This window comes from Lepisma saccharinum, chromosome 18 (genome assembly GCF_977018435.1).
Source record: "Lepisma saccharinum chromosome 18, izLepSacc3.1, whole genome shotgun sequence".
Lineage (NCBI taxonomy): Eukaryota > Metazoa > Arthropoda > Insecta > Zygentoma > Lepismatidae > Lepisma > Lepisma saccharinum.
Window position 1 is genome coordinate 50539026 of NC_139246.1, and position 22327 is coordinate 50561352.

Sequence of the window (22327 nt, forward strand, 5' to 3'; positions counted from 1 at the left end):
CGTACATAAATTCTTCACCTAGAGTGCATGAATGAAAAATGTCATGTCTACATTACAACTATGTTATTGATACGAATTCTTTATCAGGGACTAAGAATTAAGAATGCAATTTAACATTCGAGGTCTAAATTTTATCATTTCATGTTAACTTTCTTTATTGGGATACATGAAATTGAAACTTGTATTGTTATGCAGTTCGTATGTATGGCTATACCTATATTCAAATTTACTCCTGTTTCTCAAAAAGTTTGACTAGTTCCTTCACATTTTATTTAATACACTGAATCTAAGAAAATTAACGGAAAAAAAACAGATTAACATACACAAATCAAGAATTACTTACCTTTCACGTTACGTAAATTCAATTTTAAAAATCGAAAAGCTAAGATGAATATCGCAGATTAATCAATATCACCGTTCCAGCTATCCAAGATTCATTTAGTAAGGTTTATCTACGTCTTATACGGTGGGTTTATTGGCCGATATGAGGACGATTCTTGTACATGAATTTTAAACGTGTCAGACCAAATTTGTTAACATCATTTATAATATTTTTTCTAACGTACGAGGAGTATTTTCATGCTTATTAGATTATTATTAATATTAAAGGTGGTGAATTTCCTTACCTTGCTCCACTGTAGAAACTAACGAATTCATTCGTTTCGCGTTGAAAATTTGTCCAAAGAGACGAAATACTGTTGAACATCTATTTCTCCAAAATAGCACTTACCGAAAGAATTCTGAAATGACAAAAATTACAGTCATCAAATAGTGAAAATTGAACTAATTTTTAACAACTGTCACATTTTATAGTCACGTACGGCGCTTTCTTGAACACATCAGTCAGAACCTTAAAAATACTTGGAAGACAAGTATTTTGGGGTATATGAGCGGTTATTATGTCCCTAAATTCACATTAGAAATTCATTCTATTTATGTTGTGGCCAAAGTTCGTAAAATTATCAAGATTTTCCTCGTCTTTTGGAGACAAAAATGAACCCTGTCACCTTCACCTTAAGATGAGAAGTTCCAGTTACGCACCAGTTGAGCATTTATATCATTATTTTGCCCGAATAGGCACTGCTATATATATATATATATATACATACACACACAAGGTGGGCACAAAGTCGCTTTCCCCAAAACAAGAATTTCTTCATTTATTGGGGAGAGCGACTTTGTGCCCACCCTGTATATAAAACAAAAAAACCTGGGTGTATGCACGAGTATAGTTTTTTAATGTTGATTCGATGTTTGCAAAATATGATTATTAAGAATTTTCGCAATCCCATGTATTCCTCATGGGGAATCAACTTCAACATCAAGTTACGGCTAAATAAATTGAAGTTTCGATCTCTTCTTCAAACTCCCGGGCCTCTTCCCGTTGATATCTTTGTCTATTCCATCGGAAGTTTGATATTCCCAAGAGAACAAATCAAATAATACTCCCATAAGCGCAATGCATTTCTCCATACCGCCTACGACCATCCTGGAAGTGTTGCCAAACCTGAAACGCAGAAAAGATCTAAATTTCACCTTAAATGAAGTTAAAACTGACTTTTAAGGAGCTACAATTACGAAGGCGGGATAAAGTGCTCCAGGGTAATATTAGTTGTCAAAACGGTGGGGGCGCTGGTGTTACCGTTAACTCTAAATTGATGACAATTTATTCTTAGTTTTTACCATCTACATCCGGCGGCATCACTCATCTCAAAAATCCACCGATGGTCGTATGAAATCGAAAATAAAGGATTCCCTGATAACAATATTGCGTCAATTTCACGTCAAACACGGCGCTATGAAAAAAGTAGCTGGGGATATAAGAGGGAGTGGGGCGACGCAGTCAATATAACAATATCACGTCACGTTCAAAATGTATAATCATGGCAAAACTTTGTCTATGTGGGCCAGAGCCAGTGATGGCATCAGTGGGGGGCGGGCGCCCCGGTTCACGGCCAAAGGAGCGCACGAAAGAGCTAGACTTGGTCCTAGAAGAGCTAAGTTGGCAACACTGACTCGGAGGGAAGAGCCAGGCGGAAACTCTATACAGACGATACTGAAATAAATCCAACCTGGCGATAAAATGTCACTCTTCGCCCTGGAAACATATACCTGTCGTGTCGCTATTGCTGCAAACTCACCTCTTTAGTTACTTGCAACCGTCAACCGATCACTTGCTGTACACAATCGAGAACTACCTTTTCCTCGCCTCTATCATTCACCTGGCTGAAGTCAGGGCCATGCACCTTCTTTCTGCTGACTTGTCATTAGGCAGGAAGCGAGCTAGGGCAAGGAGGTCATGCACCACAATACTTACGGCTCGTGAATGCAAGAGTTTGCTTCAGTATTTCATTTCTGTGTAACTACTGAAATTATAATTAACGTGTTCTCTATAGCTTTGTTAGCGTGTGATGATGATGATGATGATGATGCACGCTAAGTGAAAGCTTTTTAGTAGTAGTAAATACAATATTATAAACCCAAGAAAGGAAGAGCCCCCCTCTAGCAGATTTGCTTACACTTAAAACTAGCTCAACATGCCCATATGAGCTTTTTGCTCAAGTGTGGAACCCTGTCTAATCCAAGATTTTTGTAAAAAAGCCCTCATGGATTCCATGAGAAAGGAAGAGCCCCCTCAGATTGATGTGCCTATACTTACAAAAGGCACTTCTGTGAGATTGTTGTCCATAATCCTGTCAAAAATATGCCCCTCTTGATATTTTTTTTGGCCACACTTAAAACTAGGCCAAGATGCTTATAAGAGCCACACACCCATACCCGCCCATATTTACTTCCGGTCTATTTTTGGCCATTTCTACCTATTTCTGCCCACTTCCGGTCTATTTCCGGTCTATTTTTGGCTATTTCTACCCATTTCTGCCCACTTCCGGTCCACTTCCTGTCCACTTCCGGTCCACTTCCGGTTTGACTACTTCCGGTCCACTTGTGGCCAAGTTGTGGCCTATTTCTGGTTTATTTATATTGCATCATGCTGTGCAACAAATTATTATCCAATAAATTATTAGATACGTGTTGTTTTCTGATTGGGTGCTTATGACATAATGTGATTATGTGTTATATTCTGATTGGCTTATTGTTTCAGATGTGTTGTTTTCTGATTGGTTGCTTATGACATAATGTGATGATGTGTTTTATTCTGATTGGCCTATTGTTTCAGATATTTTCAATGCGGTCCGTGCCTAGGGTATATAAAGAGATTTTGCATTGCATATCAGCCAGTATTGTAAGAGCTGTTGAAGAGTAAGGTTGTATTGTTCCAGTGCTGCTTATATTTTTTAATTGCAGATTTGTATAAATTGAATTACAAATCACACTGCTGAACCCAACTGATATTTTTATCCAGCATAGAGATTTGATTTGAACCCCAAGAAATTGTATATAAATACCAAAGCCAAAAATATTAGCACACATATATACATACACATACACACACACACAAATCACACTGCTGAACCCAACTTATATTTTTTATTCAGTATAAAGTTTTGAATTGAAGCCCAGGAAATCTTATATAATAAACAACAAGAAAAATGCCAAAACAAAAATATTGTGACCAATGCAATAAAAATATATTTAGCTCTAATTGGGCCAGACACCAAAAGATTTGTAATCCAGACAAATGCAAAACCCCCACAAAAATATGACCCAAATGCAATAGAAAATATAACATGCAATACTTCACATATACACATAAAAATACTTGTTCTGCACAGTCATCAATATTGCCCCCACAACCATCCACATCTGGTCTGAAAAGGAAGCATGAAGCACCTCTTAATGCCAGAGCAGCAAAACAGCCACGCTATGAACCTATCCATAGCAGTTTTAATGCCCAACTTAGGGATTATCGGTTTGTATCAGAGCCAAGATGCGGTATCCAGAATTTTTTGAGCAGTGTAAATCCTGATCTGCAGGCAATTCTAAATGCACAAAATGGCTCTTATAAGCTGTCCCTCAAATTGTATACTCAATATAAGAAACCAAATGGCACAAAATTTACACAGCCCCACAGAACAGAAACTGTACCTGTATATTCAAATGCAAATTCAGACACAATAATAAGCAGTTTAATAGATCAATTGAATATTAAACACTCTGAATTTGCAGCAAAAGAGTCTGGATGGAGCCTATGCGGCTCTCCACACAAGTTATATGTTAATATTTCTGAATTCTGCCCATTACAAGGATCTACATATCTGCCATTACCTGACAATATTAAAAACAGAAGAGCCGTGGTTAATATAGAAAATACCGACCAGAAATGCTTTTTGTGGTGTATATTAGCTGCTTTGTTTCTAGTTTCAAGGCATCCTGAGAGAATAACTTATTACAAACAACATGAACATCTTTTTGACGATGCAATGGAGGGTTTAGAATATCCAATGTCTGTTCAGAATATTGATAAATTTGAAAAAAGAGCCAGGAATATCAATGGCAAACAATTATCTATTAATGTATTTATTTGTTCCACTGGCAATTGCCCGATAGAACCTCTCAGAATCAGTACAATTGATGATGAATCTGCTATTCCAATTGATCTGCTCTTAATTGAAGGGGATGGCACATATCATTACACTCTGATACATAATCTTGAAGCTTTAGTGAGAACACAACTAGACAAATCCAATACAATATTCAAGTTGTGTAGAAGATGTTTAAGTGTATTTGATGGTCAAAAAATAGTGAAGGGGGTTCGGGAAGTAAATGCAGAAATTGCAAAAAACAAGTTAATTGAGCATCTGAAATATTGTGGCAATCATAAACCTGTTCATATGGTGATGCCAATGCCAAGTGAGAATTGCAAATTCAAAAAGTTTGAAGCCTTGTTGGAACACCCAGCATATATTGTCTGTGATTTTGAATCAATCCTCAAATCTCTTGCATCCTGCAATCCAGATCCTGAAGAATCTTCAATTACACCATACCAGCTACATGAACCTTCCAGCTTTTGTTATGTGGTTGTACAGGATGGTGTTGTTAGTAAAGAATATTCATACATGGGGCCAGATGCCATCAAAATATTTGCACATAGAATAGAAAATGAGTGCCGTGACATAGCATCTAATATTTTATTAAAATCAAAACCCATGTTGCCTTTAACAGAGAAACAGATTGAAGATTTCAACAATGCAGAAAAATGCCCGGTATGTGATTCTGAATTTTCAGATACAAATATCAAGGTGAAACACCATTCTCATTCAGATGGTAAATTCAAAATGGCCCTGTGTAATAGCTGTAATATTAAGATCAAGAGACCAAAATTTGTCCCCATATTTTGCCATGGAGCATCCAATTATGATTTTCATCATTTGATCAGATATGAGGGGTTTGAGAAGCAGAATTTAAATATTTTAGCTGAAAATGATGAAAAATATATTGCTATTAGCAAAATAATTAAAGTTAATGGTGTTCCTATTCACATAAGATTTCTTGATTCTTACAGAATTTTATCTGCTAGCCTGGCCACACTGGCCACTCAATTATCTGATGATCAATTCAAAATCACATGTGCCATGTTTCCAAATCAGGACCTGAAATTAATTAGGCGGAAGGGTGTATATCCATATGATTATGTTACAGATTTTTCTAAATTTGATGAATGTTCTCTGCCACCACAAGAAGAGTTTTACAGCAAAATCAGAGGATCTGGAATCACTGATGATGATTATCACCATGCCCAATTAATGTGGAACAATTTAAAATGCCAGACATTTGGTGATTATCACATGGCATATTTGAAACTTGATGTGACCCTCTTAGCTGATATACTTCAAGCATTCAGAAAATCTTCCATGAAAAATTATGAACTGGACGCAGTGTATTTTTACAGTGCCCCGGGCCTAGCATCGGATGCAATGTTTTTAAACACCAAAAAGCCATTGGATCTGATCCAAGATCAAAATAAGTATCTGTTTATGGAGGAAGATATAAGAGGGGGGATGGTGCAATGTTCCCAGAGATATGCCAGAGCAAATAACAAATATATGCCTGATTATGATCCAGCACGGCCATCAAATTATATACAGTATGTAGATGCCAACAGCCTCTATGGTTATGCCATGATGCAAAAACTGCCATATGCAGGGCTTGAATGGGTTGAAGATTTTAATATTGAGGATCTTCAGGACTTTGATGACAGTGATTATGGCCTCTTCTTAGAGGTTGATCTGACAATTCCTGATGATTTGCACAACAAATTTTCTGATCTGCCCCCAATTCCTGAGGTTCAGTGCTCACCTGGCTCTAAACAGAAGAAGCTCATGATGACACTGGAGCCAAAACAGGGTTATGTCATATATTACAAAAACCTCCAGTTCCTGATGAAACATGGTGTTCAAGTGACCAAACTTGGCAAAGTCTTAAGGTTCAGGCACTCAGAATGGTTGAAGCCATATATTGATACAAACACAAAGCTTCGAACATCTGCAAAGAGCCAATTTGATAAGGCCTTGTTTAAATTGATGGTCAATTCTGTGTATGGCAAAACAATTGAAAATGTCAGAAAACATACCGATGTTAAAATAATTACTGACCCCAGCCTGAGCAAAAAATTGGTTGCAAAGCCTAATTTCAATTATAGAAGAATTTATGATGAAAATATGGCACTTTTCAACATGAAAAAAACAAAGATTAAGTTTGATAAACCTATTTATGTAGGGGCTGCAATATTGGATTTGGCCAAATTACATATGTTAATATTGTATTATGATGTGTTCAAACCTTTTTATAAGGATCGTGCAAAATTGATGTACATGGACACGGATAGTTTTGTTCTTGATATTCAAACAGAAGATGTTTATCAAGATATGGCACAGCCTGAATTGTTTAAATATTTTGATACCAGTGAATTGCCAGGCCATTTGAATATTCAACCCCACAACAAAAAAGTGCCCGGCAAGTTAAAAGATGAGACACTTGGTGATGTTATTGTGGAATTTGCTGGGTTAAGTGCCAAGATGTACAGTTTTAAAACATGTAGTGGTGTTGCTGCTAAAAAGGCCAAGGGCATTGGCAAAGTAGCTGTGGAAAAAGAGCTTAAATTTGAGGATTATAAAAATTGCCTCAAATCCCAGAATTTAATCAAAACATCAGAATCCAGAATTCAGAGTGTGGATCACTTATTGACTTCAAATGTTGTAAGAAAAGTGGCTCTGGACCCACATGATGATAAGAGATGCATTTTATCATGTGGCATACATACTTTACCATGGGGTCATTGTGATTTGAAAAATGGGAATCAATGCACAAGCACGGAGCATGATTTGAAATAAATAAACATGCCTATGAACTTATTTGGGTTCAAAAAACAAGGTATTATGGACCTGCCAACATCACAACCCTCTTCTGATATCATATCTAAACTGAGTGGCTTGTTAATTATTCATCTGAACAGCATACTTACAGATGTTGATGATGAGACAGGCAAAATATTGTACATATTTAACAATAATTTAAATCATTACCAATTACCTGTAGGTGGGCAATTGCAATTTATTACAACCCCTGACGGTGATGTTAAAATTTCAGTAGGGAGAAATATTTACAGAATTAAGCACTCAAACATGATTTCTGGCACTGTTTACACTGTTTCTGCTGGTGACTGCTTATATATTGAGGTCCCGGGATCATATGACAAGCTTATACCCTTTTTTATAGAATTAAGAATCAGATAATAACTACTAAACAAAATGCCTAATGATATTTTTGGCCATACAAGACATGAAGATCACAGTGATGAGATTCTGATGCTTGATGTCAGAGTCAAGAAATTAAGAAGTGATTTACAAGTTTTACAAACTACACTCAATGCCAGTCTTCAATTAGAAATTACAAATTTGCAATCACAATGCATGGACCCTCTTCTTAAAATTGATTCTGAACTCAAATTGTTGCTTCAGAAATATACTGATTTGGCCACATTAGATAATTTTCAAAGTTTGGAAGAGGCTGTAGCAGCTCTTCAAGCCAAATTTAAGACCCAGGCCACCAACTCTGAGCAATTGAAACAGCAATTGGAAGAGCAGATAAATAATGTCCAGACACAGCTCCAAACAATTGTCAAAAGCATAAAATCACAAGAAGATTTTGATCTAGTGATTTCCACTCTAAAGGAACAGATTCAGTCACTCCAAATACCTAATCTGGATCCTCTGAACAATGCCATAGCCGAGGTTAAAGATAAAATTGAGACACTTGAAAATTTTATGAACAACTTGCCATCTTCTGATGCTTTGAATGCAATAACTCGGAGTGTTGCAAATATTAAGCTGCAACTTGAAACATATGAAGATTTTGGAAAAATTCAAAGTTACATAACCCATCTTGAAGGTACAATAGCAGCAGTGCAAAGTGATTTGGCAAATGTACTAAAATCCAGATTGCCTGGGATTGTAGATACTCTTGTCAGTGTCCAGCAACAAATCACAAAGCTTGAAAACCTCAATACTGAATCTGAACTCTCTCATTTTCATCACTTGATTGATGATATTCAAACAAAACTTGAAATTTTACAACAATCCACACCCTCTCAGGCAGATATAGCCCTGCTCCAAAATGCTATGCAAAATGTGGCCGATGCATCTGAATTAAACACTGTGAAATTGGCACTTGAATTTTTGCAAAATACAGTATCAAATCTGCCTACATCACAGGAACTTAAAAATATTAAGAGGGCAGTGAATAGGATATTGAAATCAGAAGATATCAAGAATATCCAGGCAGAGATCAAACATCTCACTCAGACAGTGGCCACTCTACCAACCAATCAACATATTAATGAATTGCATGCCCTGTTTGAGGATATCAGAAGACAGGTCCATGATCTTACAGCTCAAAATTCAAAATTGGCAATTGTTGAAAATTTGCAACAAATTGTAGCTAATATCAAGCAACAGCTAGGGACCATGGAATCCAATCAAGCAAATGCCCTGTCTGTTTTTGCCACCCAGCTTCAAGATATTGTGCAACAATACAAGAGACTTGCTGTGGACATAAAAATCAAGCCGGGCCATGATGATGTTGTTAGGACCATCAATGAGCACCTTGAATCTGTAACAAGCAGATTGCTCACAGCAGAAAAGGAAATAACAGGCATAATCGAGAATCCAAAACATACAGTAATTCTTGAATTGTACAGCATCCCCAACAAAGAATATGATTCTCCATTTACACCAGGTGGCAAAATATATATGCTGTCCCCTGCACAATTTTATTACCAATTTTTTTGTTGGGGGCACATTGAGACCAATCAAGATCAAATATTGGCTACAACCACAGGCACACCACTACCCTACCTTATCAATAACAAATACTGATAACAAAGTGAAAATCACCAGTGTAGAATTAGAGGATTTTACAGACCCCAATACATTAGAAACAGTCTATGCTGAAGATGATGGCTCTTTGGAATTTAAAATACAAATAGGGGACAAATTATATTTAGAAAATCCTGCAGTCTCAGCTGCTGAACACCCCATAGTTGCAATATTCTTGTTTTCATATTATGTCTAGACAAATTATTGTTGATGAATTACACAGACAGGCCAGACATAATTTTAAGAGACTCCCAGTAGTCACAAAAAGCATAGATGATTTATGGCAAAGCGACTTGATTGAAATGGCAAGTGGACAGTTGAAAACTTAGACAAAATCAACAAGGGCTACAAGTATCTACTCACTGTAATAGACACATTTTCAAAATTTGCCTGGGCTGTGCCACTCAAATCCAAGACTGGAACATGTGTTACAGAAGCCATCAGAACAATCATCAATCAGAGTGGAAGATCCCCGCAATATTTGCAAACAGATAATGGCAAAGAATTTTATAATTCAGTGTTTCAACAATTTATTAAAAGCCAGTCAATACAACATTATTCGAGTTACAGTGACCTCAAGGCCTCAATTGTAGAGAGATTCAACAGAACCTTAAAAAATCTTATGTATAAACAATTTACACTTCAAGGTAATTATAAATGGATTAATATTCTTCCAGAACTTCTACAAAAATATAACAATTCTGTCCATTCCACAATCAACATGAAACCCTCTGAAGTAACTTCATCTGATGAGCAAAAATTGATCAGCACTGTTTATTATCCTAAATATCAGCCAACAAGAAGAAAGGCCAAATACAAGATTGGTGATCAAGTAAGAATAAGCAAATATAAGCACTTATTCAAGAGAGGCTTTACAAGAAACTGGAGCACTGAATTATTTACAGTGGTTCAGGTTAAACCCGGGACCCTTAACACATATATAATAAAGGATCACCGAGGAGAAATTCTCAAAGGCAGGTTTTATGAAGAAGAGCTCAGCAAAACTAAACAGCCTGACACATATCTCATAGAAAAAATCATCCGCAGAAAAGGCAACAAGTTGCTTGTCAAATGGCTAGGACTTCCAGAACACAGCTGGATCGATGCAAACAAAATAATAATATGAGCACCTGGGATGTTATAAAGAGGCTGCCAGAACCTGAACAACAGAATAAGAGAAATGGCAAATTGCTGCCTGAAAATATTAGGTGTCTTATTGTTGGGCCATCTGCTTGTGGTAAAACTACACTAATGGTTGATAATTTTTTATTAGCACCCAACTGGTTAGACTGGAAAAACAGGTACTTGTATATCTTCTCTAAGAGCTTGGAACAATTAAAATATCAGCAGCTGATGAAGCTATATGATGGATTGGATATTGCCACTTTTGAACCAGATGTTAAGCCACTTGATGAATGTCTCGATAATTCTGTTGTTGTGTTTGATGATATTATATTGGATAATCAAAACAAGGTTAGAAATTTCTTTACACAGGGCCGGCACAAAAACATTGATTGCTTCTACCTGGCACAGACTTTTTCAAAAATACCCAAGCAACTGATCCGGGACAACAGCAATTTTATATGTGTGTTTCATCAAGACCATACCAACCTCAAACACATACATGATGAATATGTAGGTGGGGACTTGAGCTACAATGATTTTTCCAAGTTTTGCAGCTGGTGCTGGAACCAGGACAGTTATGGGTTTGTCAGAATTGATATGACAAGAACACCCAATAGTGGCAAATACAGAAATAAAATCAACAATTTTCTAGACATTGAAACATAAATAAATAACCATGAAAAGGCCAATCATTGATGATCTTAAATTAAGAGATTATCTTGTAAAAAGATTTAAGGGATGGAAATCAGAGAACCGTGGAATTTATGAAAAACACAAACAAACAGAACAGCCTGTAATTGATGCTATTAATAATTTAGGTAAGAATATCAAAACTGTTACAGAGCAAAATCAAAATTTGCTCACAGAGCTTGTACCTGTAGCTGCTAGGAACATATTAGATTATCCATTCACTCCACTTTCCAGTATTCATACACCTAGTCCTATTGCTCCTAGAAGAATTGAAGCCAGTCAGGATCCTATTGAATTGGGTCTTCTTGCTCAAAAATATTTAACCACACCTAAAGACAATAAAGATGAGGTCTTTGGCTTATATGCTGACACAGAGCTTGATGGCAGCATCATACATAGAATTGGCAATTTCAGAGTAACATTTATGGGAGATGATATAATTGTATATTCAGAATCTCGACTTGGAGAAAAAGGTGCTTTTGTTAAGTACTCCGGAACACCTGGATTATGGGAACTGATGACTAGGAAAAGGCCTGGCAGCTATACAGATCAGGATTATGAGGATTACAAAGAAATATTAATAAAATCAGATGCTCTATACCAGAACAATGATCCCACACAAAAAAGAGTCAAGTCTAGCAGTGGGGCAAAATACAATAATTTAATCAAGCCCATATGGTCACAAATCAAGACTGGCAGTGGAATCAAACAATACAACACCTTGCCTAAAGAATTTGTGTGGGTTGATGATGTCAGGAAACTTGTAGATAGGCTATTGGTGATAGCTGGGGAGGAAAATGCTGGCAACAACAATTTTTACAATGAAAAGGTTGGAATTATGGACATGATAAGCACCAAATTGTCTAATTTTATAGTGAATGACACTAAGGGGATTGGATATCTTATAAAAATTATTAATACTCTACCACCTAAATTTTGGAATATTTCTGAGGGTCGGGGCCTTGTTAATGACATTATAAACAAGCTGCCATTTGAACTACATATTCCAGGCTATCAATATTGTGGTCCAGGCACAAAACTGGATCATAGATTAAACAGAGGGGATCCTGGTGTTAATCCCTTAGATGCTGCTTGTAGAGACCATGATATTGCATACAACACACATTCCGATCTTGACAAGAGACATGTTGCAGACAAGAAATTAGAAGAGGCTGCATTTGGCAGATTTGTAAGCAAAGATGCTTCTTTAAGTGAAAAAATAGCAGCATTAGGAACCACCATAGCTATGAACACCAAACAAAAATTGGGGTGGTGGTTGTGAATATGTATATAATAAACCTACAATGAAGGCCAAGGGTGTTATGTATCAAATACCTTATGCAGGTCTCAAATCTCTTAAAACTATTGACAGTCTTTTGACCAAGAAGCAGCGCAAGAAAAAAAATTCTTGTATTGCAAAGGGCCATGGTATGAAATTGTTGCTTAGTACCCCCCAATTAAAAAAATTACAGCAATCAAGAAAAAAATCACATGTAGGGGGATTCATATTTACCATCCCTGCCATCTTAGCTGCTCTCGGGGCTGTGGGGAGCTTGGCCGGGGGATCAGCCGCCATAGCAAAAACAGTAATAGATGCCAAAAAAAATAAGGCAGAATTAGATGAGCAGAGGCGCCATAACCTCGCCATTGAGAAACAAGGCAAAGGTGTTAAGAGAGCCATGAATAAGTTTAAAAAAAACAAGAGCCGCTTACAAACCAAGATATTGAAGCTTTAATCAAGCCACTGGGCATCAAACATTTTAGAGGTGTGTACATGTCTGATTCTTTGCCAGAACAAAGAGTACAAAAATCAGGGCACTCACTGGATCTGTTATCTTAAATATTTAAAAAATGAGGCATTTGTGTTTGATTCATTTGGAGGTGTTCCACCTGAAAATTTAATAAAATATCTAAATTCAGCTAATCTTTATTACAATAATGCCCGTGTTCAAAATTTCAAAGATGTTAATTGTGGACATTTGTGTTTATCTGTTCTTAGATATATGTCTCAAATAAATAAACCATCAATTGAAGATTTTCAAAAAGCCTTGTGGTATCTGAAACATCATGGGGGTATTTCATCTCACCAGCCAAAATTCAATATTGAAACTCAAATTGCATGATGACATAGTGTATCCCAAAACAATAGCTCTCAGAGCATTTTACGGCATGTACCTAATCCCCAATATTACACACCACAACAACACAATTGCAGTAGGGGATGAAAAAATCGTCATCACTCCAGGGCAGTATAATCTGTCCACTCTAAATGCTCAATTACCCAGAGGTATAGTGTTAAGTCAAAATTCTGTCACTCGCAGAGTAGAAATTGTATCTGCTACAGAAACAGTGAATCTGGGTACTATAGGAGAGCTGTTAGGCTTTGAGAACAACACAAAACTTGAAGCAGGCATCAAACACACTGCTATGAATATACCTAAATTCTTAGCCATAGAGACTCTGAATATTCACTGTAATGTGGCTGAGGGTATGATCACCAAATCAAATGGCATAGGCACTCACAAACAAACTGGCATCATTGCAACATTCAAACCTAATTCTGAATTCATGGAGCCCATTATCTACAATCCATCCCCAACATTATATTTTCCTGTGTGCCACAATAGAATAGATTATATTGAATTGATGGTCACTAATGAAAAGAAGAATTAGTTGATTTTGCTGGAGCCACAACAACTGCAATCATAGAGATTAATATTTAAATAAAAATACATACAAGAAAAAAATGGAAAATATTGAGAGTTATGAGCTACAATCATTCCCCCCAAACAGGAGGACATTTGCAAATTTAAATCAACCCAACACAGAGATTGAGGTTGATCTTGATGTAGGGGATGGATTTATACACCCTCACAGAGCAGATTTATACATCAAATTTGATGTTGTAAAGCTCGATGGAACAGATTATCCGGCAAATTCAAATATAAGATTGGTAGATAATTTTGTGCCGCATCTATTCTCTGAAATTGAGATCAGAAAGCATGGCGTTGTTATAAACAGAGTGGATTATCCCGGCATTACCTCCACAGCTTTGGCCACATTAAAATTATCCAAAACCGATGCTTCATACTACAAAATAGGTGGATTTGAGGCTGGTGATAAGATATTATCTAAAAACCACACAGTGCTGTTCCCCATGCGCCTGTTGCCAGGATTCTTCTCAGATTACAAAGATATTATGTGGAAGGGTGGTTTAAGAATCACATTTAGAAGAGCTGCAAATGATAACAATACTTTGATGAGGTACAGTGCAATAAACCCTACAGGGGAAGCTCTGCCTAATACCCTACCAGATGCAGGCAAATGCATTATTCAGACCATGGAGTTAAGAATCCCTGTTGTTGAATACGAGGCCAGTTATGCTCTTAAATACAAAGCTGATATAATAAAAAATCCACAAATTCCTCTACAATTTTATACATATCAATGCGTACAGAAGCCCGCATCTGGTACTTATTATGAGTTTGATGCTACAAATTCATTCTCCAGTATTCAATATGACATGCCTGATTTTGTGGTAGTATTGTTTCAGACTGGGAGACACAATAATCAGGAAAAAAATTCAAGTAAATTTGATAACTGCAACATCAAGAACATATATCTTAAAAATGGCAGAAATGAGGTCTTTCCCAGAGAAAATTACAATTTAGACATGTCCAAGGATGATTTCCTCAAATTATATGAGGCTTTTTCGGCTTTCAAGAGAGTCACTACAGGCAATACTGAAATGTATTACACACCAGATGAATTCAAAACACAGAGACCCATGTTTGTAATTAACACTTCAAAAAGGAAACAAGTTGTGGTGAATGACAGAACAAATATTAAAATTATCTGTGAATTCCATGAGGCTTTACCTGATGACACCATATGTAGTGTTATTCTCATAGGAGAAAAATCATATGTTTATGATGTAAGAAATGAGAGGGTCACGGAGCAATTCTAGAGGAGCTCTGCATATTGCATTGTTTTAATATTGCATATGCAAGTTGAGGCTGGGGTCCAATTAAACTTAAATTGGAAGTAAATATGTGTGTATATGGGTGGATGTGTGTATGTATGTGGGTGTGTCTTGGTTTAGTTTTAAGTGTGGCCAAAAAAATATCAAGAGGGGCATATTTTTGACAGGATTATGGACAACAATCTCACAGAAGTGCCTTTTGTAAGTATAGGCACATCAATCTGAGGGGGCTCTTCCTTTCTCATGGAATCCATGAGGGCTTTTTTACAAAAATCTTGGATTAGACAGGGTTCCACACTTGAGCAAAAAGCTCATATGGGCATGTTGAGCTAGTTTTAAGTGTAAGCAAATCTGCTAGAGGGGGGCTCTTCCTTTCTTGGGTTTATAATATTGTATTTACTACTACTCTTTTTTCTTGTATTTTTGCTTTGGGCCCCGTACAAATCACAACAAATCTGTGCTTGTGTCCGAAAAGAGATTTTCTTCTCTGCGGAAACCAAAGCCTGCCAAACAGCTATTCATTGTATACAGGTAAGACGTGCTCAGTGTACCGAGTCCTATTATATAGCTCTTATGTAGCTTCCTATAACAGCACAGATATTTCAGAAGACCTGCCGGGACCGACCTTAGGACCGATTGCAGACAAGGCACGACCGTCGACTTTTCAGTACTGGGAGTCCCTAAAGTCGGCAGGGTGTCTGACTAACACGCGGAGACCCAGGTTTCAAACCGCATAAAACGACTCTGGGGCTCACCCAGTCTCAAATCAATGGGTACCGGGGGGGGGGGGGAGACAATGGGAGGCAAAGGCAGTCGGAGCGTGGTGCTGATCACATCACCTCCAAAAATGGCCGAGATCGAGAATGTGTGGGACCTAACCCCCGACATCCTCTAAATGTACCTTCATGGTACGGGGAACTTAACCTTAACTTACCCTTGATTAATGAAGGTCTTTGTCAATTACAGTGTCATAAATGGTCCATATTAATCAAAACTTTTGTATGCTGTTGTAGAGCAAAGGTTCCTTGGCTGCGGTACGAAAACAAATTCCCTCTTCTCCACTGCAAGGTGTGAGAGATTCTTATCACCACCACTGAGAAGTATACAAATATTAGTCTTTTTCGATCGTCAAAGTTTTCAGCAGCTGTTTCTACCAAAAATTGGAGAAGGCACTTCATAGCAGAACACTTGCAATAATAATAATAATAATAATAATTAACAGACTCCTATTAAAACTTTCTTTCTTTCCAAAATACGTAGGCGTAATATGAACAGAAGAATATAATTTACGAGATTCCATCTATCAGAATTTAGTTTACTGCAACTTGATGCTACTTGAAGTTGTCTTGAGTGTGTAGAGCTTCGTTGAGGCTTCATTCCGATGCTACGAACCTTGGAAATATAATGACATTTTTATCCTGCATGTTTCGGATCCTATGGAATAGCTCCGTGATTGTCACTGCACACTGGCATTTATTTTTGCAGTTGGATAAGAATCCTAAAACAACATGACGCTATGATAATAATGCCATGCCAGCAGAGGCACTGTTAGGGTGAGTGGTCATCGATCTTGCCAGTTTCCATAAGATAATTAATTTATGACCGTTCACACGTTTGTTTATGGTATTTGCAGGACCGGCGCTAATAATTTTGCTGCCCTGGTCGGTGGGGGCAAATGCCCTTTCTCATTCGAATGCCTTCCCCCTCGTCATTACGCAGAAAATCAAAATAATCCCAAGTAAAACATCAAACTATAAAATAAATAATGAGACCTGTCACGCTATTGCAATAATATTAAGAACAAAGCGATGTCTCGCGACCACAGAAAACTTTAAAAAAGGCGACACTAAATTACATTTTATATCATTAAACGTACTAAATTACATTTTATATCATTAAACGTATCTTAAATGCAACAAGTATTAGGAAATAAATGCTTTCAAGACTTGACCTCATATTTTTAACGTTGTAGGCCTATGATATATGATTGGATTTTCTAAAGAGTTTGCATGTAATATTCTTTTTTTTACAATGCTATCTTGCATAAAATTAAAACAATTTTGATTGTTAACACAGTCCTTAAAATAATAAATCTACAAAAACTTAGGTTTTAAGTGTAACTAAATCATAACACATCCTCTCTAATTTGTTTGTTCTTACAACCCTATACTAAAATATAGTGATAAATAACTATAGTTCTTAAACTGATAAACATACCTTAATTAATTGAAGGAAAGTAATGTGAAATATATTTTAACTGTTGAAGACTATTTGATAAAAAAAAAAAAAGCATTATTGGTTTCAGTATAAAAAACAACCATTTCCTGGATTGGATTGATTTGGTGTTTTAAGTCCACTTTATGCACAGTAAGGCTAATTGGGACTGGACCTACAGCTTAAAGTGGGATCCGAACCACTATGTGCCTCCACCGGGTATCGAACCCGCGACCCCTTGATTACAAGGCGAGGACGCTACCACTGCGCCATCGGGGAGGCCTAACAACCATTTCCTGTGAACGCTGATATCATTTCATTACACAAAGTATAACTAACACTTACTTGTGAACCGGCAATTAAAATTATCTTTCAGGCAATTCTGTCAAAATCTGTTTCCTTATTGACTAAAGCTGTTCTCACTGGCGCAGGATTTTATTTCGGAGGGGGCTGGATGAGGTAAAATATTTCATAATTGAGCCGATACCACTTTGCTGAACCGATACCCACACCGATGCCGATACTCTCACCGATAGCCACCGATACCGATGCTTGAAAATTGCAAAAATTGAAAGTTCATCAAAACACTAATTATATGTAACATTAGTATAGTATCAAGGGCGTCCGCAGGATTTTTTCTCGAGGGGGGGAAAGTAAGATCTTACCCCTCAGGCTAAGAACTTGCATTTTACTTTTATTATTATTATCATCAATAATAATAATATTAAAGTAGTAGTTCTTTTACAAATCATAAAATTGAAATTGAGGGAAAATACTTTGGCGCTGTTGACAAATCCAACTTGAGTCCACTGTTTAAATACAAACTGGATTCGCCTTGCTTCCTTTTCATAAACATCCATCACTTTGGTGATGAACAAGTCTATCTTTTCGTATTTTTTCACGATGCACAGATATCAAACAGGACCACTTAATGTGCTCTCCTTCATGGCATCTGTGATTCAAGTTTTTTTCGTGTCAAAGTGTAAAAATAATTTTTAAAAAATCAGAATGACAGTCTTGAATTATCAAGGCTACATGCGGACTTGGGAAATTATTTCAGACTTTTCCCGAACAGTCGAGAAATTTCAAAAGGATTATATTTTTTGTGCGAAAAAGCGTCTAAAATTTGTTAAAATTAATATATATTTTTTTATTCCAGAAGTGCAAGAACAATCACTCGAAAAGGGAAGGAATAGTGTGTAAATTTCGAGATTTTCACCCGCCTGAAAATTTCGAAACTTCCCGTCCCGAAACTTGACCGGAAATGGCAATTTTTTCAGTCCCGAAAGAATAATTATATAAGTCCCGACCAAAAAAAATTCGTTCGGGCGGTTCCTCAAACTATTTCTTATGAAGTAAGTTTACTTTTGATTTTATTTCTTTACACCCCTAGTTACGGCAGTCAAAATTATTCTAGTGCCCGTTATGAAAACTTCCTTTCGTTATTTTTTTTAGACATGACAATAATTGCAGTAACTTATAGCCTGTAAGTCAAAGAAAGCAGTATTATTTGTAAATAAATACCACCATTCGAATTACATTGTTTTTCCCCCAGATATTTCAGAGGGTGCAAGTGCTTCCCTGCCCCCCCCCCCCCCTTTTACGGGTGCCCATGATTAGTATGTTTAGTATTACATTCCAATTGTAGGTAAGCATCAAGTTATCAGAGTTTTCTTTCAAAATATCCAAGAATTGCAGCATAATATATACAGACCATTCCCTGACATTCGCTACGAGACTCGGCGGCAAGCGGCCGCTTGTATTTCCCGGTGAACGGGTCCGCGACAGTCAGTAGAGTCGGCTATTATAATTACAGTTTTCATATTGTGTACTAACCTTGACTACAGAAGGTGTTGAAAAGTATGTACCTCTGCTGCAACACATTCCTGGCATCTCCGAAGGAAATTGGCATTTACACGTGCAAGTTCGTCTACTGTAATTCTCCCGATTTCTCATAGATATACAATACTCTCTTTTAACTCACGGATGGTGTGCGGATTGTCTTTGTATACTTTATTTTTTAGATTTCTCCATTTTTCTTTCCACTTTTATTCAGAACTGACCCTGTTACTTTAAATTTTTTACGAGGTTTAATATAGTGGTCCTATGTGGAACGGGAACACTAGGAAATTCCGTTGCAAAACGTCGTCGCACATCTCCACAATTCCTCTTTCCGAAGTAACACTCAACAAGATATATCCTTTGTTGTAATGTAAACTTTTGTGGTGCCATATTAAGCCACAATCTTCAACACACTGACACGACAACACAACTTCCGAGGGAGGATTATACTGGCGTCAGTCTGCAACGTCAACAGAAAGGGAAAGAGAGCGAAGGCAGGGAGAGCGAAAAAGAAAAAAAAAGAGAATGTAGCGTGCGACTGTCGCGGACCCGTTCACCGGGAAAGACAAGCGCTGACGCCGGGCCACAGCCTGGACAAAGCTCACATCGTTAATGTACTTTTCGACAATAATGGACACGTATCACATTGTTTCACTATGATCGGTGAAATGATAAAGTAGGTATACACTACCTATGCCCGTATCCAGGATTTTTTTTAGGGAGGGTCCAGATCCGAAAATATGTATCATAGAGAAGGTCCGAAATGTGTTTGATTGAGTTAGGTCGTTTTCTGCCAATTTTGTCTAATCACGATGATGAGTGATAAGATGAAATTGATAAAGGAACATTCACAAAGAACACTCTCGGTGGAGTGGTTCGGATCCCACTTTAAACTGTAGGTCCAGTCCCGATTAGCCTTTCTGTGCATAAAGTGGACTTAAAACAACAAATCAATCAACAAAGAACACTTATGCGCTAACCACTCCGCCCCGATGGTCGGCAAAATGCTGTTGAGTATTCGATGTGACCACCAATAGTATGGCATTGCAGCTAGAGCCAAGAGTACCCCTAACGGCAAAAGTAAGAGTAGGCGAATTGTCCATTACTATTTTCATTCTATCTATTTTCCACAGTGTGGTGATATTGGGTTTTATATTTAGATATATATGCTATTCTTGTATTATGTCTTATATTTGTACGTTTATACTATTCTTGTATTATGTTTTATATTTGTATGTTTATACTATTCTTGTATTATGTTTTATATTTGTATGTTTATACTATTCTTGTATTATGTTTTACATTTGTACCAATGACAACATCTATTGAATTATTGTGATGCTTAATGATGAATAAACATATTGATATTGATAGAAATAAAAACGTCACTAAGCAGATAACATCTGCTTCGTATCACAGAATTCCATCCCAACACAAGATGTAGAGGGGAAAAAGGAACGTAAAAAGCGATGGACAAATTTTCTTTGCCGTTGGCTGTACCCTTGTAGATTTGCAATGTTATGGTTCAAAGTAATAATAAAATAAAGAAATAATCAACTAATCGATAGATAAAACTAAAATTACTCAATGTTACAGACTGCAGTCTTCTGGAGCCTGTCTCTCTCCACAAACAACGCATTCATTTATGCAAGCATAAAATCGAATTTTTTGTACAACCTGAAAAATCGTCAGTCATTTTCTTAGGTTTTAATAGGTTCACATTATGATATTTTAGAGTTCGAGGGAGACCCCGTGACCCCTCCCCCGAGTACGGGCCTGACACTACCACTGTCCTTACACTAAGACCATGACACTAAATTACCCACTAATTCACTCACGTCCAGACTTCTGACAATAACATGCACTCAACACTTCTTCACTACTGCTCTGGAGACTGTAAACATCGCCACTGTTTGCTGAGTCAATCCCAAGTTCCCAACACGTGATAAAATGGACATGTCCAAGGGGGGGGGGGGGAGACTGAACAGAAAGAAAATACCAGTTGAGTAGGTGGACGCTGCAGTGTTCATGGACGTCTGCAGGATTTCTTCCAGGGAGGGGCAAGCAAGATTTTTTCAGGGGGGGTATTTCAGAGGGGGGGACAAACGAGGTACATTTTGCTTTATAATAGTATTGGCAACTTAAAAAACATTGGTTCAGTTTGAAGTTTTCATGTTCCTGGAACGCCCTTTCAATAATTAACTTCTCCGACTGAAATGAAATTATATGTGTGAAATATGTACTTTTTGGTTGAATTTCATTTTACAGGAGGGCCTTGGCCGCCCCTTCTGGACATCCATGGCGGTGTTGCTCTATTTATCATCTTTAGAAGAGCACTCATGATTCCATAAGCAATAGGATAAGAAATGCTACATTTCCCTGTAACCAATTGTTTCAAATATTTCAGCATTTACTTATTAGGCTTTCAGCCTATTTCCAACAAGTTTTATACAGTGAGGTTATAAGTTCCAACTTTTCAAAACACCCATTTTTACTTCTCTTTCAATTTTGCCGCCATGGAAATTTTCCGCTCTCGACGGTGGCACAGTTCGCCCCCACCCCCTTCCGCCTGTCCTGTGTATTTGGTAAGTTTGCATCAAAGAAATAAAATCGTAAGTTTTGTAAGCATCATTTACACTGCAGAGGAACCAAGTTCAACCATATCGCAATACAATTTTTTTTCGTTTTTCAATAAAAATGACAAATGTCAATGGTGAAGTAGTTGCATACACATGGGATAACAAAAGCACTTTCTGAAGGATTTGTATACATCGAAATTAGCAAAGTGTTATCATTCAAGAAAAGTTGATCATGTTCTCTACACCATGCGAAAGTTTATCGCTGGTGATGTCTGTACACCCCGCCCTCTTCCCCCGTGCACGGGTGTACGCGCACACAGAAAAAATCCTGGGTTTCTATTGTTATTTGATTATAGACATTAGACTTGGCCACAAGAAATGAAGGAACATGAAAAAAAGTGTTTTAGATTTTTATGCACATGGTACAGGGTTTTTAAAAAGGTTACAAACTTAGTACTCAGATCATATCCAGTTAATATTTTTGAAATACCCTGTGTATAGATTTAGCCTACAATTTAAAGGTGAATTCGAACCACTGAAATATACCTCCACGAGAATCG

The 22327-nt window shown here is 37.1% G+C and overlaps 1 protein-coding gene across 1 annotated transcript in view; it reads right to left on the bottom strand.

The window, feature by feature from the left end:
* LOC146002241 (DNA topoisomerase 2-binding protein 1-like) overlaps positions 1-22327 on the bottom strand; it is a 217447-nt gene that overhangs the window by 158528 nt on the left and 36592 nt on the right. Inside the window, exon 2 of the mRNA XM_083139958.1 lies at positions 627-740. The gene's annotated coding sequence lies outside the window, so the exon portion shown is untranslated. The remainder of the gene's footprint in view (positions 1-626; positions 741-22327) is intronic.